Genomic DNA, 27,553 nt, shown 5'->3' on the forward strand with positions numbered 1-27,553 from the left:
CAGATGTTCCTAGGTATGCTTCCCAAGAGTCCCCAACATAATTACATGTCGCCTCTATTTCTTCTGTAGACTGAATGTCTGTATTGCCCCCAAATTCATGTGTGGAAACCAAATCTCCATTGTGATGGTATTAGTAGGTGGGGACTTTGGGAAATAACTAAGTAATAAGGTACAGCCCTCAATATGGGATTGGTGCTCTTACAAAAGGAACTTCAGAGAGCTTTATTGTTCCTCCACTATGTGAGGACACAAGAAGAATACAGCCTTCTATGACACTGGATTGATGTTTGGCCCTCACCAGACACTGGATCTGCCAGCAACTTTAAACTTGGACTTCCTAGCCTCTGGAACTCTGAGAAATAAATTTCTGTTGTTTATGATCTATCTAGCCCAAAGAGACAAAAGCATGCGTATTGATGTCTTTTCAACAGTTTTAGAAATATTTTTAGAAAATTCTTGGTCATTGTCTTTTCAAATATTAATTCTACTCCATTGTCTTTGTTCTCTGCTCATGGTCCTACAATTAATTATAATGTATATTATAACTTGTTGCAATGCCTTCTCTCTTATCCTCTCTTCTATATTTTTCATGCTTTTCCTCTCTCCTTCATTATGTTCAAGATATTCCAGTATATCTTCCAGTTAACTAATTCTCATTTCACCAGTGTCTGTTTTGTTTTAAAATGCATCCTCTATGTTCTTAATTTTAATTGTATTTCTCAGTGTTAAAATTGCTATTTAGTTTTGCTTCATAACTATGTCATTTTTATAGTTTCTCATTCTTTGCTTAAAAGTGAATCTTTTATTTATTTGATAAGCATAGTTATTTTAAAATCTATGCCTGGTAATTCTCATATCTATAGCCTTGGTGGCTTTGTTTTTATGGTCTGCCAATTCTATTCATTCTTGTTTATGTTGTCTTGGTATTTTCATTTGCCATGTTTTATTGTTTGTCAGACATCATATTGAAAAAACCCTTTGCAAAAAATTTAAGTCCTATCATGATGTTATTTTTCTTTAGAGATGACTGGTTCATTCTGCCAAAGCATGTGGGTACGGTAGCAATTTGGATATTTAGTAATTGTTTTTCTTGGGGCCATGCATAGAAATGAAAGTTGGACTGCAGTCTGTGCAAGGTTTATGTTACTTCTGATTCACTCTAATTTTCTTTTTCTTTCTTTCTTTCTTTTTTTTTTTTTGGATCACTGAAACAAACATATTGGGGCTCCATCCCATTGTGGATTCTGGCTTCTAACTCCAGGTTTTCAAAAGTACTGCTTCCCTTCTCATCCATCTCTTCTGGAATTGGCAAATGCCCTCAGGGGTCAAGCAACCACCAATAACGGGTTTACTTTTCTGGGTATGTCTGTCATATATCATGGCTATAATTCTTCACTACAATGTTAGCTCTCTTATGCATTCATGTAGATAGTTTTAATGCATTTTATATTTTGCGGCTCTTCTAATTGACCTAAGAGAGTTGATCTGAACTCACTCATTTATCATTTCTGAATGTGGAAGTTCAATTTTGCTTTCTTTTATTTTCTACTTAAGTATGTTTTTAATAGATGATTCTTAAAGAAGTGTAGAGGATAGACTGGAGGAGGGGAAGAACATATAGTTAACACCAAATGGTTTCCAAAGCAGATATGCCCATTGGCACTTCCACTAGCATTAAATGAAAGTTACAGTTCTTCCTTGCGTATTTCTTTAACCTTGTTTGCCTGGCTAAGAATCCCTGAAAACTATCTTGTGTGTAAAACAATGGATTCTGTCTTCGTTATAGGAGCTGAACTTCTGATGTGTGGATGGGAGGGGAGATGGCATATGGCCTGGTGAAATAGGTAAGTGGCTTTTTTGGCGGGGGTTCATGCAGGCTTCTGGCTTACATTAAGAGCTATAAAAATACTGCCTGCTTTTCTGGCACCAGTGCCTACTCAAAATGTATCATCGGAACTTATCTTCAGAACTTATTTAGAATATTATCCTGGGGATAAATGCTAGTATTACCCTCAAATATTCTGTTCTTCAATAATTACCTGGTAGGACCCCATGGCCCTCTCCTGTCTTCTGCTCCCCAGCCCATGTCTGTATCCTTCTCACAGTTTCTATGGTTGGCTGGGAAAACGACCTCAATTGGAAGTTCCCTCTTGTCAGTTGTGTGTAGTCATGGGTTTTTAGTCATTGGATTTGCCCATTAATTTATTCTCATTTGTTATATATTTTCCAGGAATTCTTCATTGTTTTTTCTAGCATTCATTTGGTTACTTCCAGTGTTTTAAAATAAAATATTTGTCACAAACAAATGAAAAAACATTCCATGCTCATGGATGGGAAGAATCAATATCGTGAAAATGGCCATACTGCCCAAAGTAATTTATAGATTCAATGCTATTCCCATCAAGCTACCACTGACTTTCTTCACGGAATTAGAAAAAACTACTTTAAATTTCATGTGGAATCAAAAAAGAGCCTGTATAACCAGGGCAATCCTAAGCAAAAAGAACAAAGTTGGAGGCATCACGCTACCTGACTTCAAACTATACTACAAGGTTACAGTAACCAAAACAACATGTTACTAGTACCAAAACAGACATATAGACCAATGGAACAGAACAGAGTCCTCAGAAATAACACCATGCATCTATAGCCATCTGATCTTTGACAAAACTGACAAAAACAAGCAATGGGGAAAGGATTCCCTATTTAATAAATGATGTTGGGAAAACTGGCTAGCCATATGCAGAAAGCTGAAACTGGACCCCTTCTTTACACCTTATACAAAAATTGACTCAACATGGATTAAAGACTTAAACATAAGACCTAAAACCATGAAAACCCTGGAAGAAAGCCTAGGCAATACCATTCAGGATACAGGCATGGGCAAAGACTTCATGACTAAAACACCAAAAGCAATTGCAACAAAAGCCAAAATTGACAAATGGGATCTAATTAAATGAAAGAGCTTCTGCACAGCAAAAGAAACTGTCATCAGAGTGAACAGGCAACCTACAGAATGGGAGAAAATTTTTGTAATTTATCCATCTGACAAAGGTCTAATATCCAGAATCTACAGAGAACTTAAACAAGTGTACAAGAAAAAAAAAAAAACAACCAAAAAGTGGGGCGAAGGATAAGAATAGACACTTATCAGAAGAAGACATTTATGCAGCCAACAAACATATGAAATAAAGCTCATCATCACTGGTCATTAGAGAAATGCAAATCAAAATTGCAATGAGATACCGTCTCACGCCAGTTAGAATGGCTATCATTAAAAAGCCAGGAAACAACAGATGCTGGAGAGGATGTTGAGAAATAGAAGTGCTTTTACACTGTTGATGGGAGTGTAAATTAGTTCAACCATTGTGGAAGACAGTGTGGCAATTCCTCAAGGATCTAGAACCAGAAATACCATTTGACCCAGCAATCCCATTACTGGGTATATACCCAAAGGGTTATAAATCATTCTACTATAAAGACATACACACACATAAGTTTATTGCAGCACTATTCACAATAGCAGACTTGGAACCAATCCAAATGCCCATCAGTGATACACTGGATAAAGAAAATGTGGCACATATACACCATGGAATACTATGCAGCCATAAAAAGGATGAGTTCATGTCCTTTGCAGGGACATGGATGAAGCTGGAAACCATCATTCTCAGCAAACTAACACAGGAACAGAAAACCAAACACTGCATGTTCTCACTCATAAGTAGGAGTTGAACAATGAGAACACATGGACGCAGGGAGGGGAACATCACACACGGGGGCCTGTTGGGGGGTGGGGGGCTAGGGGAGGGATAGTATTAGGAGAAATACCTAATGTAGATGACAGTTTGATGGCTGCAGCAAACCACCATGGCACATGAATACCTGTGTAACAAACCTGCACGTTCTGCATGTGTATCCCAGAACTTAAAGTATATATATATACTAACAAATATATATATATATATATTTGTTAATAGTCTTTCATTTTTAGGGAGAGGAGGTAAATTTTGTATACTTAGAAATCTTGATATAGAAATGCTCCATAAATTTTTAAAGTAATTATCATTGATATATTTCAAAATGGCTATTTTTGTAACTTCTGCTATTTATGCTGTCACCAAGCAAATAATGCACACCCCCAAGAGAATCTAAAAATAATAATTGCTTGTATGTACATTTCCAATCCCCCATCTGTTCTTCATTGTTTTATCTTGATAGTCTTAAATTTATCTGAAATTAAATGTTCAAATTTTATGTTAGTGAAGCTATGTTATTTAATAAATGTTTAATTAAATAATGTTTACCTTAGTTTTCCTCACTTTCAAATCTGTTTATCTTTTATTAATATTTTTCATCTTCTAACTCCCATGCTTTATTATTTTGACTATCACGTCTGTAAGAATCGTTCCAGGTTTTGAAATATTCTTCTACTTTTGAAGAGAAAACTCTGTTGCTTTTTACTCTCTTTGTAGTATCAATTCTATCCTTTTTATATTTTTATAAATTTTTTTTCAAGCTTTTAAAATTATAGTCTGAGGGAAAAGGAAAAACCCTTATTTTCTTGTTATCTTATTATCTCTAATTATCTCTAATTTAAGTATTGATTCTTTTCCTTTTAGATTGCACTGGTAATGTGGTATCTAATTACTTTTTTTTTTTTTAATTTAGAGACAAGATTTCACCATGTCACCCAGGCTGGCGTCAAACTTCTGGACTCAAGCAATTTGCCCGCCTTGGTCTCCCAAAGTGCTGGGATTACAGGCATGAGCTACTGCACCTGGCCAGCCTAGAATTTTAATTTGGGGGAAGGGTCCCAAGATCTGTGAGGATCTTGAGATGCAGAGATAACTTGTGCTCTTGGTGGAGTGATAAAGGAGTTTAGTTCAGATGGTGAGAATAATAGGTAGTAATAGAAAAAGAATGCTTCAGAGGGAAACTAAATATGGGTTGGTTCAACATCCTCCTGTTAGAAGTGAAGATATTTTTAGGCTTAGCAAGGTTGAGAGACTTGTTCAAGGTTGAATAACTTATTCAAGGAAACTAAATTGATGACAGACTTAAAATGAGATACCATGTCTTTTGCATCCTAGAGTAATTTTTGTACATTTAAAACTACGCTTCTGCACAAAGTTTTAGTAGCAAGCATATCAAAGCATTTTTGTAACTGGTTTCTTGGCACCACTATTATCTGCCGCTGTAATTAGATTCCATTTCTTCTCCACTTGTCTTGAGCAGTCTGTACCTTTCCCTCATGTCCTTTGAAGTTTCTGCAGATAGTTAAAAACAATTTATTTTTTACTTAAACTAAGAAAGAGAGAGAAGGAAAATGAGCACCCATAAATGTTTAACTGTGTCCTTATTTAAAAAATTTTTAAAATATTTTTTAGGGCAAGGTAAATTTTTATCATCAATGTGTTAATATTTAGTTTTCTTAACCTCGAATTCTGTAAAATATTATATATATTTTATGATGAATTTCATTTTACTTATACTATAATTTGATGATTTAAAAATTTCCTATATTACAAATGGTGACAGTATAAATGATTTTGTAAAAAAGTGGTTTTTAAAAACTTCTTCCTAGATGTAAAAGAAAAAAAATACCCCAAACCAAAAATAACCTTAATGTTATTGTGAATTTTTAATCTTCTGGTATGACTTACTTTATTCGGAAGTAACTTCTCATTAATGTTATTATTTCAATCTTATATGGGGATGCTTTTATTTTAGAAGAATTTGTTGTCTAGTTGGGTGAGTTATTTTTAAATATTTATTTTAGGTTTGAGGGTACATGTAAAGGTTTATTACATAGACAAACACGTTTCACAGAGGGTTTTTTTGTACATATTACATTACCCAGGTATTAAGCTCAGTACCCAGTAGTTACCTTTTCTGCTCCTCTCCCTCCTCCCATCCTCCCCTCTCAAGTAGACCCCAGTGTCTGTTGTTTCTTTCTTTGTGTTCATAAGTTCTTATCATTTAACTTCTACTTATATGTGAAAACATGCAGTATTTCATTTTCTGTTCCTGTGTTAGTTTGCTAAGGATGATGGCCCCCAGTTCCATCCATGTACCTGCAGGGATCATGCAAAAGATATGATCTTGTTCTTTTTTTTGGCTGCATAATATTCCATGGTATATATGTACTACATTTTCTTTATCCAGTCTGTCATTGATGGGCATTTAGGTTGATTCCATGTATTTGCTATTGTAAAGAGTGCTGCAATGAACATTCACATGCGTGTGTCTTTATGGTAGAATGTTTTATATTCCTCTGGGTATATACCCAGTAATGGGGTTGCTAGGTTGAATGGTAGTTCAACTTTTAGCTCTTTGAGGAATCACCATACTGCTTTCCACAATGACTGAACTAATTTAAACTCCCAAAAACAGTGTATAAGGGCTCTCCTTTCTCTGCAGCCTTGCCAGCATCTGTTTTTTTTTTTTTTTTGACTTTTTAATAATGGCCATTTTGACTGGTGTGAGATGGTATCTCATTGTGATTTTGATTTGTGCTTCTCTAATGGTCAGTGATATTGAGCTTTTTTCCATATGTCTTATGGCAACATGTATGTCTTTTTTTGAGATGTGTCTGTTCATGTCCTTTGCCCACTTTTTAATGGGGGTAGTTTGTTTTTCTCTTGTAAATTTAAGTTCTTTATAGATGCTAGATATTAGACCTTAGTCAGATGCATAGTACATTTTCTCCCATTCTGTAGTTCGTCTGTTTACTCTGCTGATAGGCTTTTTTTTTTTTTTTTGCTGTGCAGAAGTTCTTAAGTTTAATTAGATCCCATTGTCAATTTTTGCTTTTGTTGCAATTGCTTTTGGTGTCTTTGTCATGAAATCTTTGCTTTTTCCTATGTCCAGAATAGTATGGACAAATGAGTTCTAAAATAATTGTAGAAATATACACAATTTGTGTTCCTCTTAAACTTCTACATAGTATTTTTTTAAAAATAAGATTAATTTGAATATAAAAAAACAACCAATTAAGAGTATTCATTTATTGATGAAGGAAAAAAACACTAACTTAATCTAATTGTATTAAGTACCATTACTTACCATCCTGGGATATGTGGGCATACAGAAAAGATATATGTAAGGCATAGATACAAGGATAAAAAAGTGACACACACACACCCACTAATGCACAAATACTGACATTTTCTGGCCTTCTCATTCATCAAGTCATAGCCTCATTGGCCTGTAAAATTTATAGTCATACTGGATTTTATACAGTTACTTTAAAACACTATATTATAATACAAATTCATGCCTTTTCTTGTAATGTTCCCTCTGTCTAGAACATCACTCCCCCTTTTCTCTCCTGATTTACCTACTTTATTGCTTACCTAGCTGTAAAGATTCAATTGAAGGGTCACTTCCTTTACTGCAGTCCTTCCTAGTAACTCCTTCCCTTAATGCACCATTAAAAATAGTCCCTTTCTCTGTGATCCTTCTGTACTGTATACATACACCTTTTGTTAGAGCTGGGACCATTTGATTGCTCTAAAGATCTGCAACAGCAAAAAAGGAGTTGTGTGTCTGTGATCATTTATGGACTTCATTATGTGTTAGGTAATTTTCTATATAGAAAAACACTTATTTGCCAAAATCTGTAGGGAAGAATACAAAATATTAACTGATCAACTGCCCCCCACAGTGGACCTTTGTTTTCTTCATTGTGAACTACTTGAGAAGAGGGAGTATGTCTCATTCATTTTTTAATTTTTTTCTCCTTAGAAAGGTATCTTATATATAGAGGAATTCAACAGATGTTTGCTGAATGAATGCATGAGCACTCAGAGATTGTGGTATATAGTGTAATTTTGTTGATTTCCTTGCTTAATGTGCTGCGTATTTCCCATTTGCCCCTCCAGGTCTATTCTCTGCCCTTACCTACTCTTCTGTCTGCCCTGGGGGCCTGACTTTTAAGGCTTACATTAATGGGCTCTCTTGTCCTCTGGCTCCTGGTTGAGGTTTATCAATGGGGAATCCTGGAAGGAGATTGGAGAGAGGGAGGGTTTATTTCTGGCTCTTTTCTTGTGAGGTCACTTCAGGTTAGTTGTACTCCTCATTGAAGATCTTTGCTCCCCTCAGGGTAGTTTCTCTACAGGATTCCTTCCTTCTTGGATATAGTAACTACTCCCTTCCCTCATCCCTTTGGTCAACGCTTCTAAGTTACTATACTACACCGTCTCTTGTGGTTTCTCTACACCTTAGTTATACCTTTGTAATTATTCCCTTTAAAAAAATTTTTTTTTGAATTACCCTAGTTTGAATGTCCCATTTGTTTCTTTTTAGGATACTAACTGGTAAATCCAGCAATGATTCTGCCTTTTTTCTTTTATGAAATTCCTTTTTTACTTTCAAGAACAGACTGCCACCATGTGTAATTTATGGGGCTGATCCCATCCCACTACTCCAGGGATTGACACATGAATCAGACTCTGCCAGAGTATCCATAGCCCTAGATTGAGTTATTGGTTTATGGGTGGGCTCAGGATCAGAATCTTTCCTCCCCCTTGCTATTTTTGCTAGAATTACTGGAAAGGAGGCACTCTCTCCTGAAATAAGTAAGCCTGGATTGTCTGGAAGCCATCTTTGCCTTCATGCAGACAAAGTGTTCATAAAAATGAAGCCAATGTAAAGGAATACTAGAAGAGGAAGAAGACTTAGGTCAGTTTGGGTTCAGTCTCTGCACTTTGTAGCTGAAAGAATCTCAGTCAATAAATATTATCATTGCCATCCTCAAACTATTGTTGTGTGTTAGAAACTGGGCAAAGGAAAATGACTGTATCTGAAGGATGTGTTGTGCTAACTTATGACAAAAAGTCTAAAGAACAGAGGTCATTTTGTTTCTGCATATGTCTACATAACTATTAACTTGTGATTGTCAAAATATAGACAATAATGATTCTAATTCTGAATGCTTGTAAGTTTATCTGTATTAGGAAACTCATCTGTGTAAAATTTTCTTAATACCTTATGGACTCAATCTTTACCACCAGTCTTATATATTTTGGTTTTCCAGATAGTGTTCTATTTTTCCACCTGGAAAATATACATAAGCTTTGTCTTTTCATTCCTCTATAGGCCATTATTTTTCAATAAAGATTGGTGGGTTTAGACTTAGTTTGAAAGAATCCATCATATTGACTTCACTTGTGATCTACGTTTTATTTTCACTTAAATCTCCAGAGCAGGAAACCTACCAGTTGCACTAACTCTTCTGTTAGTGAGAATTCTGGATGGCGCAGACAGCAAATTGCCAAAGGCAAATAAAATATGCTGTTGAAAAATGTTCTGTTTCTGGCTGCACCTCAGAATAATTCAAACTTGCTTGTTTCCTCAAGCAGGAGTTTAAAGTAAGTAGTTTAAAGGAAGTATTTGCTTAGACTTCAGCCAATTAAATATGCTGAGTCTTAGAATTCAAAAGTCATGGTTGTATTTTTATTCAAATGAGCCTAAACATTCAAACCATGTTTCTCTTTTCATAGGAAATAGAAAATAAAACAATGTGTTTATTTTTAAGGTTTTAGAATGAAGATGTTGTTTCTTGATCTATTTAGAAGCTAATAAAAGAGTTACAAACTTAAGTTTGTTAGTGTCAAGTTATTATTTCGGAAATTTTTTTAAGTTTTTAAATTATTTTTAATTTATGTGGGTACATAGTTGGTATATATATTTGTGGGGTAAATGAGATATTTTGATATGGGCATACAGTGCATAATAATAATAACAGGATAACTGGGATTATCCTGTTATAATAATAATAACAGGATAACTGGGATATCCGTTATCCCAGGAATTTATCATTTCTTTTATGAACATTCCAATTATACTCCTTTAGTTATTTAAAAATGTGTAATAAATTATTGTTGACTGTAGTCACCCTATTTTGTTGACTGTAGGTATCCTGTTATGCTAACAAATACTAGATCTTATTCATTCTATCTAACTATATTTTTGTACCCATTAACTATCCCCACTTCCTTCTTCCCCCAACTACCCTTCCCAGCCTCTGGTAATCATCATTCTTCTACTCTCTCCATGGATTCAATTGTTTCAATTTTTTTTTAGCTCCCACAAATAAGTAAAAACATGCAAAGTCTGTCTTTCTGTGCCTGGCTTATTTCACTTTATGTAATGACCTCCAATACCATCCACGTTGTTGCAAAAGCTATATATCTCCTTTCTTTATACATTCATCTGCAGATGCTTCCAAATTTGTCTATTGTGTATGGTGCTGCAATAAACATGGGGGAGCAGATATTTCTTCAGTATACTGATTTCCTTTCTTTTGGGTATATATCTGGCAGTGGGATTGCTGGATAAAATAGTAGCCCTATTTTTAGTTTTTTGAGGAACTTCTATACTGTTCTCCACAGTGGTTGTACCAATTTACATCTCCACCAACAGCGTATGAGGATTCTCTTTTCTCCACATACTCACCAGCATTTGTTATTGCCTGATTTTGGATAAAAGCCATTTTAACTGGCATGAGATGATAACCCATTGTAGTTTTGATTTGCATTTCTCTGATGATCAATGATGTTGAGCACCTTTCATATAGATACCTGTTCACCATTTGTTTGTCTCTTTTTGAGAAATATCTCTTCTGACCTTTTGCCCATTTTTAAATTGCATTATTAGATTTTTTTTCCTATAGAGTTGTTTGAGCTTATATATTCTGGTTTTTGATCTCTCGTCAGTTGGATAGTGTCCAAGTATTTTCTGCCATTCTATGGCTTGTTTCTTCACTTTATTGTTTTCCTCACTGTACAGAAGCTTTTTAACTTGATGTGATCCCATTTGCCCATTTTTGTTTTGGTTGCCTGTACTTGTAAAGTATTACTCGAGAAATCTTCACCCAGTCCAATGTTTTGGAGAGTTTCTCCAACGTTTTCTTTGAGTAGTTCATAGTTTGAGGTCTTAGATTTAAGTCTTTAACTTATTTTGATTTGATTTTTGTGTATGGTGAGTGATCGGGGTCTACTTTTATTCTCTGCATATGGATATTCAATTTTCCCAGCACCATTTACTGAATATACTATCTTTTCCCCAGTTTATATTCTTAGCAACTTTGTCAAAAATGAGTTCACTGTAAGTGAGTAGATTTGTTTCTGTGTTCTCTCTTCTGTTCCATTGGTCTATATTTTTTTATGCCAGTATCATGCTGTTTTGGTTACTGTAGCTCTGTAGCATAATTTGAAGTCAGGTAATGTGATTTATCCAGTTGTGTTCTTTTTGCTTAAGATAGTTTTGGCTATTCTGGGTCTTTTGTGGTTCTATATAAATTTTAGGATTATTTATTCTATTTCTGTGAAGAATGTTGGTATTTTGAAAGGGATTGCATTGAACCTGTAGATTGCTTTGGGTAGTATAGACATTTTAACAATATCAATTCTTTCAATCCATGAACATGGACTATCTTTCCTTTTTTTTTGGTGTTATCTTCAATTTCTTTCACCAATGTTTTATATTTTCATTGTAGAGATCTTACCCATCTTTGGCTAAGTTAATTCCTAGGTATTTATTTGTAGCTGTTGTAAATGGGATTACTTTCTTGATTTCTTTCTCAGATTGCTATTGCCATGTAGATGTGTTTGTGAGTTTTGTATGTTGATTTTGTATCCTGCAACTTTATTGAATTCATCAGCTCCAACAGATTTCTGGTGGAGTTGTTTGGTTTTTCCAAATACAAGATTATATCATCTACAAACAAAAATAATTTGACTTCTTCCTTTCCAGTTTGGATGTCATTTATTTATTTCTCTTTTCTGATTGCTCTAGCTAGGACTTCTGGTACTATGTTGAATAAAATTGGTGAAACTGGGCATCATTGTCTTATTCAAGATCTTAGAAGAAAGGCTTTCGGTTTTTCCCCATTCAATATGATACTACTGCTTTTATTGTGTTGAGGTATGTTCCTTATATATGCAGTTTTTTGAGTGTTGTTATTAAGTGGTGTTGAATTTTATCAAATGCTTCTTCAGCATCAATTGAAATAATCATATGCTTTTTCTCCTTCATTCTGTTTATATAATGGATCACACTGATTGATTTGCATATATTGAACCACCCTTTCATCCCAGGGATAAATCCCACTTGGTCATAATGAATGATTTTTTAAGGCATTGTTGAATTTGGCTTGCTAGTATTTTGTTGTCAATTTTCGCATCAATGTTCATCATGAGTATTGGCCTGTAGTTTCCTTTTTTCATGTGTCTTTGTCTAGTTTTGGTATCAGGATAATACTGGTCTCAGAATCAGTTTGGAGGTGTTCCCTCTCCTTGATTTTTTGGAATAGGTCGAGTAGTATTAGTATTAGTTCTTCTTTAAATGTTTGATAAAATTCAGCAGTGAAGCCTTCAGGTCCTGAGTTTTTCTTTGCTGGGAAAATTTTTATTATGGCTTTGATCTTATTACTTGTTACTGGTCTGTTCAGATTTTGGATTTCTCCATGGTTCAGTCTTGATACGTTGTATGTGTCTAGAGATTTATCTATTTCTTCTAGTGCTTCCAACTAATTTGCTCTTAGTAGTCTCTAATGATTCTTTTAATTTCTGCAATATCAGTTGTAATGTCTCTTTATTCATCTCTAATTTTGTTTTTTGGGGTCTTTTCTCTTTTTTTCTTAGTTCCTCTGGCTACAGACTTGTCAACTTTGTTACTCATTTCAAAAAACCAACTTTTCATTTCATTGATTTTTTGTACTGTTTTCTAATTTTCATTTCATTTTTTGCAGCTCTAATTTTTATTATTTATTTCCTTCTATTAATTTTGGGTTTGATTTACTTTTGCTTTTCTAATTCTTTAAGATATATCAATAGATTGTTTATTTGAAGTTTTTCTACTTTTTTGATGTAGTGCTTATTGCTATAAACTTCCCTTTTAGTACTGCTTTCTCTGTATCCCATAGGTTTTTATATGCTGTGTTTCTATTATCATTTGTTTCAAGAAAGTATTTAATTTCCTTCTTATTGTTTTTCATTGACCCACTGGTAACTCAAATGCACAATGTGCAATTTTTATGTGTTTGCATGGTTTCCAAGATTCCTTTTATTATGAATATCAAGTTTTATTCCACTGTGATCAGAGAATATGCTTGATATAATTTCTTTTTTTAAAATTTAATAGTTGTTTTGTTGCCTGAAATATAGTCTGTACATATATCCATATCCATATCATGAGAATGATACATGTGCTATAGAGAAGGATGTAAATTCTGCATTAATTGGATGAAATGTTCTGTAAATATCTCTTAGGTCCCTTTGGTCTACAGTACCAATTAACTCCATCATTTATTTGTGGATTTTCTGTCTGGATAATCTGTACAATGTGAAAAGCAGGCTGTTGAAGTCTCCAGATATAATTGTATTAGGTCTAGATCTCTCTTTAGCTCTAATAATATTCTCCTTATATATCTGGGTGCTCCAGTGTTGGGTGCATATATATTTACAGTTGTTATATCCTCATGTTGAGTTGACTGCTTTATCATTAAATAATGACCTTCTTTGTCTCTTTTTATAGTTTTTGTCTTGAAATCTATTTTTTCTCATATAAGTATATGTATTCATGCTCTTTTTTGGTTTCCATTGGCATGAAACACTTTTTTATTCTTTTATTTTCAGACTACTTCTGTCTTCATAGGTGAAGTGTGTTTCTTGTAGGTAACAGATCATTGGGGGGTTGTGTGTGTGTGTGTGTGTGTGTGTGTGTGTGTGTATGTTTTAAATCCATTCAACCACTGTTTTTATTGGAGAATGTAGTTCTTTTGCATTTAATGTTTTTATTGATAAGTAAGTACTTACTCCTTCTGTTTTGTTATTTGTTTTCTGGTTGTTTTGTGGTTTTCTCTTCCTTGTTTCCTGTCTTTTTAGTAGTGAAGATGATTTTCTCAGGTGGTATGTTTTCTTTTTTTTTTTTTTTGAGAGGAGTCTTGCTCTCTTCCCCAGGCTGGAGTGCAGTGGCGCGATCTTGGCTTACTGCAAGCTCCGCCTCCCGGGTTCATGCCATTCTCCTGCCTCAGCCTCCTGAGTAGCTGGGACTACAGGTGCCTGCCACCACGCTCGGCTAATTTTTTGTATTTTCAGTATAGATGGGGTTTCACCGTGTTAGCCAGGATGGTCTCGATCTCCTGACCTTGTGATCTGCCCGCCTCGGCCTCCCAAAGTATCAGGTGGTATGTTTTAATTTATTGCTTTTATTTTTTCTATTGTAGGTCTTTTGATTGAATGCTACCATGAAACTTGCAAATAATGGCTTATAACCCATTATTTTCAACTGATGGCAACTTGACACAATTATATAAACAAACTAACAAATAAGCAAAGAGAAAACTACTAAAATCTCTATGCTTTATCCACCTACTTTTAAAGTTTTTGTTGTCTTATTTATTTTATTCTATTTTCTTTTTCTTGAAAAGTTGTAGCTATTATTTTTGATTCATTCATCTTTTAGTCTTTTTACTCATGGTATGAGTACTTTACATATCATAATTACACTGTTATATTCTATGTTTTTCTTTTTGCTTACTATTACCAGTGAGTTTTGTACCTTCAGATAATATTTTATTACTCATCAACATCTTTTTCTTTTAGTCTGAAGAACTCCCTTTAGCATTTCTTGTAGGGAAAGTCTCGTGTGGATGACATTACTCAGCTTTTATTAGTCTGGGAAGGTCTTTATTCTTCTGTCATGTTTGAATGATATTTTTGCTGCATGTACTATTCTAGGAGAAAAGTTTTTTCCTTTCAGCACTTTAAATATGTCATGCCACTCTTTCCTGGCCTCTAGGGTATCCACTGAGAAGTCTGCTGCCAGACATATTGGAGCTTCTTTTTATGTTGTTGTTTCTTTTCTCTTGCTAGTTTTAGGATTCTTTCTTTGTTCTTAACGTTTGGGAGTTTGATTATTAAACGTCGGGATGTAGTCTTCTTTGGGTTAAATATTCTTGATGTTCTATAACCTTCTTGTACTTGAATATTGATATCTTTCTCTAGGTTTGGGAAGTTGTCTATTATTATCCCTTTGAGTAAACTGTCTACCCTGATCTTCCTAACTTCTTTTAAGGTGAACAAATCTTAGATTTTCTTTTATTGGAGCTGTTTTCTAGATCTTGCAGGCATGCTTCATTCATTTTTGTTTTTTCTCCTCTAATTGTGTATTTTCTTTTTTTTTTTTTTTTTTTTTTTTTGAGACGGAGTCTCGCTCTGTCGCCCAGGCTGGAGTGCAGTGGCGCGATCTCGGCTCACTGCAAGCTCCGCCTCCCGGGTTCACGCCATTCTCCTGCCTCAGCCTCCCGAGTAGCTGGGACTACAGGCGCCCGCTACCACGCCCGGCTAATTTTTTGTATTTTTATTAGAGACGGGGTTTCATTGTGTTAGCCAGGATGGTCTCGATCTCCTGACCTCGTGATCCGCCCGCCTCGGCCTCCCAAAGTGCTGGGATTACAGGCGTGAGCCACCGCGCCCGGCCTAATTGTGTATTTTCAAATAGCCTGTCTTCAAGCTCACTAATTCTTTTTTTCTACTTAATCAATTCTGCTATTAAGAAACTCTGATGCATTCTTCAGTATGTCAATTGCATATTTCCATTCTATAATTTCTGCTTGATTCTTTTTAGTTATTTTAATCTCTTTGTTAAATGTTTGTGATAGGATTCTAAATTGCTCCTCTGTGTTATCTTGGATTGCATTGAGCTTCCTCAAAATAGCTATTTTGAATTATCTGTCTAAAGGGTCACATATTTCTGACTCTTTGGGATTGGTCAATGGTACCTCATTTAGTATGTTTGGTGAGCTCATGTTTTCCTGAATGTTTCTTAGGCTTGTAGATGTTCATCAGTGGCTTGGCATTGAAGAGTTAGGCATTTGTTATAGTCTTTGCAGTCTGTGCTTGTTTGTACCCATGTTTCTTAAGTATTTCCTGGTATTCCAAGGGATGTGGGTGTTTTGATATAAGTCTTTGGTCATTGTAGCCATATCCGCTTTAGGGGGCACCTCAAGCTAAGTAACACTGTGGTTCTTGCAGACTTGTAGAGGTACCATCATGGTGGTCTTGGGTAAGATCTGGGAGAATTTCCTGGATTTCTAGGCAGAGACTCTTGCTCTCTTCTCTTACATTCCCTGAAAGTAATAGTGTCTTCCCCTGTGCTGAGCTGCCTGGAGCTGGGGGAGAGGTGGCACAAGCACCCCTATGGCCACAACCACTGGGACTGCACTGGGCCAGACCCAAAGCCAGTGCAGCACTGGGTCTCTCCCAAGGCCTGCAGTGAGCACTGCCTGGCTACCATGCATGTTTACTAAGGGCCTAATGGCTCTAAAATTAACTGGCAGCAAATCCAGTTACACTTGTTTCGTATTTTTCAAGGAAGTGATTTCCCCTCGCCCTGGGTGTGTCTAGATATTCCATCCAGGAGCCAGGGTCTGGGATTGGGTACCTTAGGAATCTACCTAGTGCTCTATTTTACTGCATCTGAGCTGGCACCTAGGCTGCAAGACAAAGTCCTTTCCACTCTTCCCTCCACTTTCCTCAGACAGAGGAGTCTCTCTCCATGGCCATCCTCACCCCAAGCCTATGGCGAGTGCTGCCTAGCTACTGCCAATATTCAGTCAAGGCCCAAGAGCTCCTCAGTCAGTTTGTGGTTAATGCTGCCAGTCCTGAGTCTGTCCCTTCAGGACAGTGGGCTTCCCAAGGTAGGTCCAGAAATGCCATCTAGGAAACAAGGCCCAGAAGTGGGGAAACCAGGCTTGCTTGGTGTTGTACCCCACTGTGGCTGAGCTGGTACCCAGGTTGCAAGACAAAGTCCCCTTTGTCTCTTCCCTCTCCATTCCTTAAGCAGAAGGCATCTGTCCTGATAGCCACCAGAGCTGAGAATGTGCTTGGTCATACCTAAAGGTCACATGGTTCTGGGTGTCCTTTGATTTTGGTATGAGTGTAATGCTGGTCTCATAAAATGGGTTTGAAACAATTTCTTCCCCTTAAATTTTCTGAAATAGTTTGAAAAGAATTGGAATTAATTCTCCTTGAAAAGTTTGGTAGAATTTAGCAGTGAAGTTTTCTGGTCTTGAGCTTTTTGTTGTTGTTGTTTTTTGATTGAAGACTTTTTATTACTGACTCAATCTTGTAACTTGTTATTGGCCTATTCAGATTTTCTATTATTCTTGGTTTAATCTTGGTAGGTTGTATGTATCCAGACATTTATCCATTTTTTCTAGGCTTTCCAGTCTGTTGGCATATAGTTGTTCATAATAGCCTCTAAGGCACCTTTATATTTCTGTGGTATCAGTTGTGATGACGCCTTTTTCATTTCTGATTCTATTTATTTGGATCTTCTCTTTTCTTTTCTTAGCCTAGCAAATAGTTTGTTGAATTTGGTTATGTTTTCAAAAAAACAACTTTTCACTTCAGGAATTTTTTTAGTTTTAATTTAATTTCTTTCTGCTCTAACCTTTATTATTTCTTTCCATCTACTAATTTTGTTTTAGTTTGCTCTTGCTTTTCTAGTTCCTTGAGGTGCATTATTGGATTGTTTATTTGAAATCTTTCTAAGTTTTTGTTTTATATATTTATTGCTATAAACTTCCCTCTTAATATTGGCTTTGCTGTGTCCCATAAGTTTTAGTATGTTCTGTATTTATTTTTATTTGTTTCAATAAATTTTACAATTTTCTTCTTAATTTTTCATTGAGTCCTTGGTTGTACAGGAGCATGGTGCTTAATTTCCATGTATTTGTACAGCGTTTTGCATTCCTCTTGCTATTGATTTCCAGTTTTGCTCCATCATTGCCTGAGAAGATATATTACATGATTTTGAGTAAAAAAAATTTTTTGAGAGTTTTTGTGGCCTAACATATGGTCAATCCTAGAGAATGTTCCATGAGCTAATAAAAAGAATGAGTACTCTGCAGCTGTTTAGTGAAATGTTTTGTAAATGTCTGTAGGGTCCATTTGCTCTATGATGCAGTTGAAATTAGATGCTTCTTTGTTAATTTTATGTCCAGATAATCTGTTAATGCTGAGAGAGTGGTGTTGTGGTACTTAACTATCATTGTATTGCCGCATATCTTTCCCCTTAGCTCTAATAATATTTGATTTATATATCTGCATGCTCCAGTGTTGGATGCATTTTTATTTACAATTATTATATTCCCTTGCTGAATTGATCCATTTATCATTATATAATATCTTTCTTTCTCTCTGTGTACAGATTTTTACTTAATGTCTGTTTTATTTATTTAACTATAGCTAATCCTGCTTGCTTTTGGGTAGCATTTGCATGGAAGTTTTTTCATCCCTTCACTATCAGTCTATGCGTGTCTTTACGGGTGAAATGAATTTTTTTGTGGGCAGCATATAATTAGGATTAGTTTTTTTAATATACTTTATCGGTCTACATCTTTTAATTGAGGAATTTAATCTGTTTACATTGTAGTTTATTATTGATAGGTGAGGACTTACTTCTGTCATTTTGTTAATTGCTTTCTGGTTGTTTTATCTTTTGTTACTATCTTCCTCTTTTATTGTTTAACTTTGCAGTTTGATCATTTTCTGTTATGATAAAATTTGATGCCTTTCTTTTTCTTATTCATGTTTCTGCTCTACCAGTGAGTCTTATATCTTCACATGTTTTCATGATGGTAGTTACTGCCTTTTTCCTTCCAGATATAAAACTCCCTTGAGTATTTCTTGTAAGGCTTGTCTAGTGGTGATGTATTCTCTCTAATTTTTGCTTTTCTAGGAAAGACTTTATTTCATCTTCATTTCCAAGGGATAGTTTTGTTGGGTGCAATATTCTGTATTGACAGTTTCTTTCCTTTACCAGTTTGAATATTTCATCTATTTTCTCCTGGCCTTTAGGGTTTCTGCTAACAAATCTGTTTTTAGTCTTATAGTAATTTCCTTGTATGTAACTTGCTGTTTTTAGAATTCTCTGTTTTTAGCTTTTGACAATTTGACTACAGTGGGGACACAAGGAGGACTTTTTTGGGTTGAATCTATTTGAAGACTAAGCTTCCTGGATGGATATCCATATTTCTTCTAAGACTCGGAAAGTTTGCAGCTATGATTTTATTATATACAATTTCTTCAACCTTCCCCATCTCTTCTCCTTCTGTAACTCCCGTAATATGAATATTTGTTTTCTTAATAGTGTCCCATAATTTCTGTATATTTTCTTCATCCTTTTTTTCTTGTTTGCCTGTGTTATTTCAAAGAAACTGTCTTCAAGTTCAGGTGTTCTTTCTTCTGCTTGGTCTGTTCTGTTATTGAATCTCTCAATTGTATTTTTTTATTTCATTAATTAAATTCCTCAGCTCCAAGATTTCTGTCTGATTTTTTTTATGATAGCTATCTCTTCGTTGAATTCCTCATTCATATCATCTATTGCATTCCTGATTTTATCGAATTATTTGCCTATATTCTTTTGTATCTCGCCAGGTTTTCTTAAGATTATTATTTGGAATTCCTTTTTTGGCATTTTTTATATTTCATTTTCTTTGGAGTCTGCTACTAGAGATTATTGTTTTCTTTTGGAGGTGTCATGTTTCCTTCTTTTTCATGTTTATTGTATTTCTACATTAATATCTCCACATCTGGTAGAATAGTTGCCTCATCCAATTTTATGAAGTCATTTTTGTAGGGAAAAACTTATTTTTATTGATGTGTCCTAGGATCTTGATTGAGTGGGGTGTGTTGGCTTTGGTCCTGGTAGAACAGAGTAGTGTAGTCTCTGTACCATTTCTTCTGCTGTAATCATGTTAGCAATGTTTGAAAGTGCCTCAGTGTCCTATGCTATAGAAGTGTGTAGTGGTGGTCATGTGCCTTTTTTGGGAATGGGCTAGGCAAGCTGTTTCTCACACTGGGGTTGTGCATGTGCATGCTGGAGGCCAGATGCATTGTGAGTGTGTCAATCGGGGGTGATTTCGCCAGGCTGTTTCTCTGCTATGTGTGGGCACATGATGTCTTGGCACCTTGGGGGAAGGTCTTCTGGAAACAGGACTACTAGGCTTTTTCTCTAGCTGGGGTTCTTGGAAGGTTCACTAAGGGCAGGTCCTGGGGTTCCAGCTAGGGATGCAGACATGAGGCTGCTTGGCTAACTTAAGTTTGGATACCCTAGGCAGCTCCAGCGGCTATTTCTCTGGCTGGAAACATGGGTGCATAGCAGCTTAGCCAGTCCAGATTTGGCTTCCCCACTGTTCAGGACCAGAGTCACAGCCATTCCTGGGTTCAGGCTCTAAGAATTTGGAATTACGGTATTGCAGCCAGCCATGTAGGCTTCATGGAGTGACCTTGGAGCTCCAAGGGTGGAGAGGCACAGTGGCTACTGGCTCCCAGAGCAGGGTGCACTCTGGCAGTGTCTATCATGTTGCAACATATTTTGCCATGGGGGTGGTGGAGGGTACACAATTTGTACTCCTAATTTGGAGCAACACAGCTGTGTGAATTCCAGGAAACTCTCCAACCTGGGCTCAGGACTTATGAGGACAGTGGAATTCTCTTGTAGTAAGGACTACAGGTGTCTGCGGCGGTAATGGGGTTGGTAGAGGGTCTTCTGCTTACCTTTTCTCCACAAAGGGAAGCCCTACCCAGCTCTGAACCAATTCTATTGGGAGAATTGGGTTGCCAGAGGCAGGGTGCCTCACTCCTCTCTTTGTGCTGCCATCCTGGGCCTGTGTATTCTGCAGCGATCTTGCCACTCCCTTGCTCTACTCTAGCACTCTCCCTCAGACACTTTAGTTGAATTTTAGTTGTTTATTTATTGCCTTTTCGTTTTGTGAGAGAGACAAATGCCAGGTGCCTGTAGTCAGCCGTCTTTTCAGTTCTTTTTATAGTAATGATTCTAACCTTGTGTTTATATTGCTCTCCTTCTGCTCACTCTCATCCCATTTCCAGATCCCTGGGGTCAGCCAATGATGATACTCTTGAAGAATTTCTGGGAAGGCATGCTGGCCCTGTCTACAATTCCCTTTTCCTGGCACTCTGTGTAAATAATCAGGGATGCACCTGTCTCATTACAGAAAAGCGTATAGAGAAATGATCAGTGTATGGGTTTTGGATTTTAAGAGCAAAATCTATTTTGCAGATTGGTCCTGCTAAGGACAGACCACAGAAAGCTCAAGGTAACATATTAATAAATTTGCTGCAAGAAATGACACATGGCAGTAATTTGCTTGAATGAGTCTTCTTATGCTTTTCCAAGATTTGGAATATTCTATCGTCCCACAAAACTCAAAAGTCCAATTCACTTTGAGTCCATTATAGAAATCCAAATATGTAGGAAGGATGTGACATTTGTTTGGTTTCCTAAATCAATTCTTGGTTCTAAAAATAGCTTACATTTTTGTATTTCTGTGAGTTTGCCTTATATTAATCAGACTTCATTGTTCAAAGGGGGTTAAAGAGTAAACATTATGCAGTTGAAAAGTACAGAATGATCGCTTGAGCCCAGGAGTTCAAAACAAGCCTGGGCAAGGTAGTGAGTCCCTGTCTCTACAAATAAAAGTAAAAAAATTAGTTGGGTGTGGTGGCACACACATACTTGTATTCCCAGTTACTTGGAAGGCTGAGGTGGGAGAATTGCTTGAGCCCAGGAGGTTGAGGCTACAGTGAGCTATGATCATACCACTGCAATCTAACACTCCAGCCTGGGTGACAGAGCAAGACCCTGTCTCTCACACAAACACACACACACACACACACACAAAGGAAAAAAAAAAGGAAAGGAAAAAGAGGAATTTGAGTGATTATACTCTGTCACCAAATTTTTTGCACTAACATTTTTGGTAGTGGATTTGCAAATATTAAAATTGCCAATACTATAAGTAGAGTTATTAGTGAAAGAAGTCCCAACTTCAATTCTGTTGGTTTAGTTTTTCCATGGTGAACTTTAGCAGTAGCTACTTTAGGCACTAAGCCTTTATACCATTTGGACTGGTCTTGTTCTTTACTGGCTGTGACCAAATATTTCCTATTATTGTACTTAGTGTGAATTGTTTAAGTCTGTTTTCATTGAGTCAGAAAGAGTGTTCCTAAAATGATACAGCATAACTTTGCTTCAGCCTGAGTTAATTTTTCTTCTCTACCATCAAAAAAATCATCACAAAATTTTGAGGAGCATTATGAAAACTCTTTATTAAGATAAAATTATTAAGATATGAATCATAGATGACAAAATTCTTCAGATCACTTTGATTGGTATTGGGCATTCTAATGGAGGTAACTGGGGAAGGTAAGAAAAATTGGATAGTGGCTGGGAGCTGTGGCTCACTCTAGTAATCCTAAAACTTTGAGAGGCTGAGGCAGGTGGATTACTTGAGTCCATGAGTTTGAGACCAGCCTGGGCAACATGGTGAAACCCCATCTTTATAAAAAGTACAAAAAATTAGCTGGGTGTAGTGACACACACCTGTAGTCCCAGCTACTGAGGAGGCTGAGGTGGGAGGATCATGTGAGTCTGGGAGGTGGAGGTTGCAATGAGCCAAGATCACGCCAGTGTACTCCAGCCTGAGTGACAGAGGGAAATCTGGTCTCAAAAAAAAAAAAAAAAAAAAGGATGATATATGCAAGGAATAAATGATGCTGAAAACATAATCTAGTTTGTGCATTTAAAAATTGTATTTCCTTTGAAATAGTGCCCAAGTGTTTTGAAGATACTTAACATGTGGCTATTTGATGTAGAGTTATTTCAAGTCAGCTGCTCATACTTCTAGTCTACATTGTTATATGGCTATCTCCAAAATTAGCCAAGTTCATTATATTTAAGATTATAGACTTTTCTGAAGCCCGTTTTTTTCTTGTTCCTTGTGTTTGCAGAATTGGTATATCCTCTCCAGATGAAATAATTCTTTCAGGAGCCAAAAAGCAAAAACCGAAAGAAAATTTTACATCTGAAGGAAAGAGCCCTCCTAATCATCAGGGAGACATGTAGCTATACCATTGCTATCATGCTCCTGTGAAACAGCAACATCTTATTTTTACTCTTTCAATGTCTTTATTTAGAAAAGATGTCCCATTGTGACATAGAATGAGCTAACATCAGAAATTCCTGTATTTTTAAAGTAAAGGTAAAAATGTCTATCTTGAAACTTTAGCAACATTTAAACAGTAACTTGAAGCTGTTTCAACCACTTAGTACACAGATCAACCATATCTCACAGCTCTGGTTGAAGAAAAAAAGAGCAAAAATTTCACCAGCTTAAATACTTTACTACTTGTATAATCTGTTTTGAACCAAAATATAGAAGAAATGCCTGGGTCTCTAAAAAGGTAATATTTTGCTATTATTTTATTTTAATAAACTTCAGCGTAAAAATTATCCCAAACTGGGTCTTTTCAACCTTAATTTTCTACTGTTACTTTTAGTAAATTTTAGGGTCAAAGATTATTTAAAGTCATTATACTCCAAAAAAAAAATGGCTACTTCAAGTGTGTGGGGCCTTTTGTACAAAATCTAGAAGATGTTCTTCATATCTAATTAATCAATCACCCAAGTGGTTCAATCTGACTATAGGTGTTCTGGTCTGGGGATGCTGCTGTGCTTAGTCCCAGGAGATAGTTTTCAGTACTTTTTGTATCATTTTCCCCACCATAACAGGTCTCTGTTGAAAGTGGTTTCAACTTAATCCACAATGTTTTGGGCCAACTTTCATGAGACCCTCTTGAGTTTGTTTCGAACATACTGGATTTAAGCTGACTAGCGGGCGTATCCAAATGGAAATATCTAAATGACTGTATCAGACCAAGTTCTCTGAGAAACAATCACCAAGACAGAATTTGAAGTATAAGAGAATTATTAAGTCAATACCTGTGAAAGATAAAAGCGGAGGGAGCAGGAGCCCATAGGGAATCTTACAGATGCAGATGTGATACCTGTAAAAAGAGAAAGGGAAAAGAGGTGGATTGGTAGGAACAGCCTGACCATAGTGCTGTCTTGAACAAGTTTTGGGAAGGCCAGTGAGAGCTCCAGAGAAAAGACTGTCCACCAGAGAAGTCCTGCGTTGAGCATGAGTGTCCTGTCACTAGTATTCCCATTGTGTTTGGTCACTGGCATGGAGCAATCAGGAGAGATGTCACTTCTGCATGAATGCTGTTGTGGTGGATCCTAAAGGTGAAGGTCATCAGCTACCTATATTCCTTGTAGCTGGTTCTTACTCGAATTGGAATCTGAGCCATACTCCTCCATGGCCTCCACAAAGGCATGTGGAACTTGGTTTAAAGTGGAACTTGGGAAAGTTGTTTTCTTAAGAGCTGGCAAAGCATTCATTTTAGGGAGTTGATATGGAAAACTAATTTAATAAGCCAATCGATGTAAAGAGAATCCCTGCAGAAGCCCAATCACTACAAACATACAAATGATAGCTAAGATTATCTGTGTGAAAAAACTCCTTTTATGGTGTACTTAATGAATATTTATTGAGAACTTATGGTATTTCAGATATTGTGAAGATAAAGCATAATCAAAACAGACTACAGTTTTTTCCCTCACAAGGTTTACATTCTAGACAGGAGAGAAAGTAAGCAAATATATAAACAAGTTATATAGACTGTCAGAAGTTAAGTATTCTGTAGAGAAATAAAGCAGGGAAAGTGGATGAGTAATTGGGAGGTGAAGGGTTGCTATTGTAAAAATGGTGTCTAGGCCAATAACAAGTTCTGAAATTGAGGCAGTAATTAATAGCCTACCCAACAAAAAAGGCCCAGGACCAGACAGATTCACAGTTGAATTCTACCAGAGGTACAAAGAAGAGCTGGTACCATTCCTTCTGAAACTATTCCAAAAAATTGATAAGGAGGGACTCCTCCCTAACTCATTCTATGAGGCCAGCATCATCCTGATACCAAAACCTGGCAGAGACAAAAAAAGAAAACTTCAGGCCAATATCTCTGATGAACATTGATGCAAAAATCCTCAATATAATACTGGCAAACCGAATGCAGCAGCACATCAGAAAGCTTATCTACCACGATCAAGTCAGCTTCATCCTTTGGATGCAAGGCTGGTTCAACATATACAAATCAATAAAAGTAATCCATCACATAAACAGAACCAATGACAAAACCACATGATTATCTCAACAGACGTAGAAAAGGCTTTTGAAAAAATTCAACATCCCTTCACGTTAAAAACTGTCAATAAACTAGGTATTGATGGAACATATCTCAAAATAATAAGAGCTATTTACGACAAACCCATAGCCAATATCACACTGAATAGACAAAAGCTGGAAGCATTCCCTTTGAAAACTGGCACAAGACAAGGATGCCCTCTCTTATCACTCCTGTTCAACAAAGTATTGGAAGTTCTGGCACAGGCAATCAGGCAAGGGAAGAAATGAAGCATATTCAAATAGGAAAAGAGGAAGTCAAACTGTCTCTGTTTGCAGATGGCATGATCCTATGTGTAGAAACCCCATCATCTCAGCCCAAAAACTCCTTAAGCTGATAAGCAACTTCAGCAAAGTCTCAGAATACAAAATCAGTGTGCAAAAATCACAAGCATTCCAATACACCAACAATAGACAAGCAGAGAGCCAAATCCTGAATGAATTCCCATTCACAATTGCTACAAAGAGAGTAAAATACCTAGGGATACAGCTTACAAGGTGTGTGAAGGACCTCTTCAAGGAGAACTACAAATCACTATTCAAGGAAATAAGAGAGGACACAAACAAATGGAAAAAAATTCCATGCTCATGGATAGGAAGAATTAATATCATGAAAATGGCCATACTACCCAAAGTAATTTATAGATTCAGTGCTATTCCCATCAAATTACCATTGATTTCTTCAAAAAATTAGAAAAAACGACTTTAAATTTCCAGTGGAACCAAAAATGAGCCCATATAGCCAAGACTAACCGAAGCAAAAAGAAGAAAGCTAAAGGCATCACTCTACCTGACTTCAAACTATACTACAAGGCTATAGTAATCAAAACAGCATGGTACTGATACCAAAACAGACATAGACCAATGGAACAGAACAGAGGCCTCAGAAATAACACCACACGTCTACAGCGATCTGATCTTCGACAAACCTGACACAAACAAGCAATGAGGAAAGGATTGCCTATTTAGTAAATGGTGCTGGGAAAACTGGCTAGCCATATGCAAAAAACTGAAACTAGACCCCTTCTTTACACCTTATACAAAAATTAACTTAAGATGGATTAAAGACTTAAAAGTAAAACCCTAAACCATAAAAAACTCTAGAAGAAAACCTAGGCAAACCATTCAGGACATAGGCATGGGCAAAGACTTCATGATGAAAACACCAAAACCAATTGCAACAAAAGCAAAAAATTGACAAGTGAGATCTAATTAAAACAAAGAGCTTCTGTACAGCAAAAGAACTATCATCAGAGTGAACAGGCAACCTACAGAATGGGAGAAATTTTTTGCAATCTACCTATGTGACAAATGTCTAATATCCAGAATCTACAAGGAATTTGCAAGAAAAAAACAAAACAAATAACCCTGTGAAAAAGTGGGTGAAGGATATGAACAGACATTTCTCAAAAGAAGACATTTATGTGGCCAACAAACATGAAAAAATCTCATCAAATAAATTCATTAAAATCAAAAAGATCATTAAATAAATGCAAATCACAATGAGATACCGTCTCACGCCAGTCAGAATGGTGATTATTTAAAAAGTCAGGAAACAATAGATGCTGACGAGGCTGTGAAGAAATAGGAATGCTTTTACACTGTTGGTGGGAATGTAAATTGGTTCAACCATTGTGGAAGACAGTGTGGTGAGTCCTCAAGGATCTAGAACCAGAAATACCATTTGACCCAGCAATCCCATTAGTGGGTATATACCCAAAGGATTATAAATCATTCTACTATAAAGATACATGCACATGTATGTTTATTGCAGCACTATTTACAAGAGCAAAGACAGGGAACCAACCCAAATGCCCATCGATAATAGATAGGATAAAGAAAAGCTGGTACATATACACCGTGGAATACCATGCAACCATAAAAAAGAATGAGATCATGTCCTTCGCAGAGACATGGATCAAACTGGAAGCCGTCATCCTCAGCAAACTTACACAAGAACAGAAAACCAAACACTGCTTGTTCTCACTCATAAGTGGGAGTTGAACCATGATAACACATGGACAAAGTGAGGGGAACAACACACACTGGGACCGGTTGTGGGGTGGGGAGCAAGGAGAGGGAGAGCATTAAAACAAATACCTTATACATGTGGGGCTTAAAACCTAGATGACAGGTTGACAGGTGCAGGAAACCACCGTGGCACATGTATACCTATGTAACAAACCTGTGCAGATGCACATGTATCCCAGAACTTAAAGTAAAATAAAAAAAATAAATAAATGGTGTCTAGGAAGGTTTCACTGAGGTGGCAATTGAGGAGAAACCTGAAGAAAGTGTGAGAATTAGGCAGATTGATAACTGAGGGAAAACTCTTGTAAGCAGAGGGGAAGAAGACTCTGGGGAGGAATGTCTTCAAGCAAGGAGGCCTTTGTGGCTGGAGCTGATGAATAAGGCAAGAATGGTAACTATTATATT

The sequence above is a fragment of the Pan paniscus genome, chromosome 15, assembly GCF_029289425.2.
Source record: "Pan paniscus chromosome 15, NHGRI_mPanPan1-v2.0_pri, whole genome shotgun sequence".
Lineage (NCBI taxonomy): Eukaryota > Metazoa > Chordata > Mammalia > Primates > Hominidae > Pan > Pan paniscus.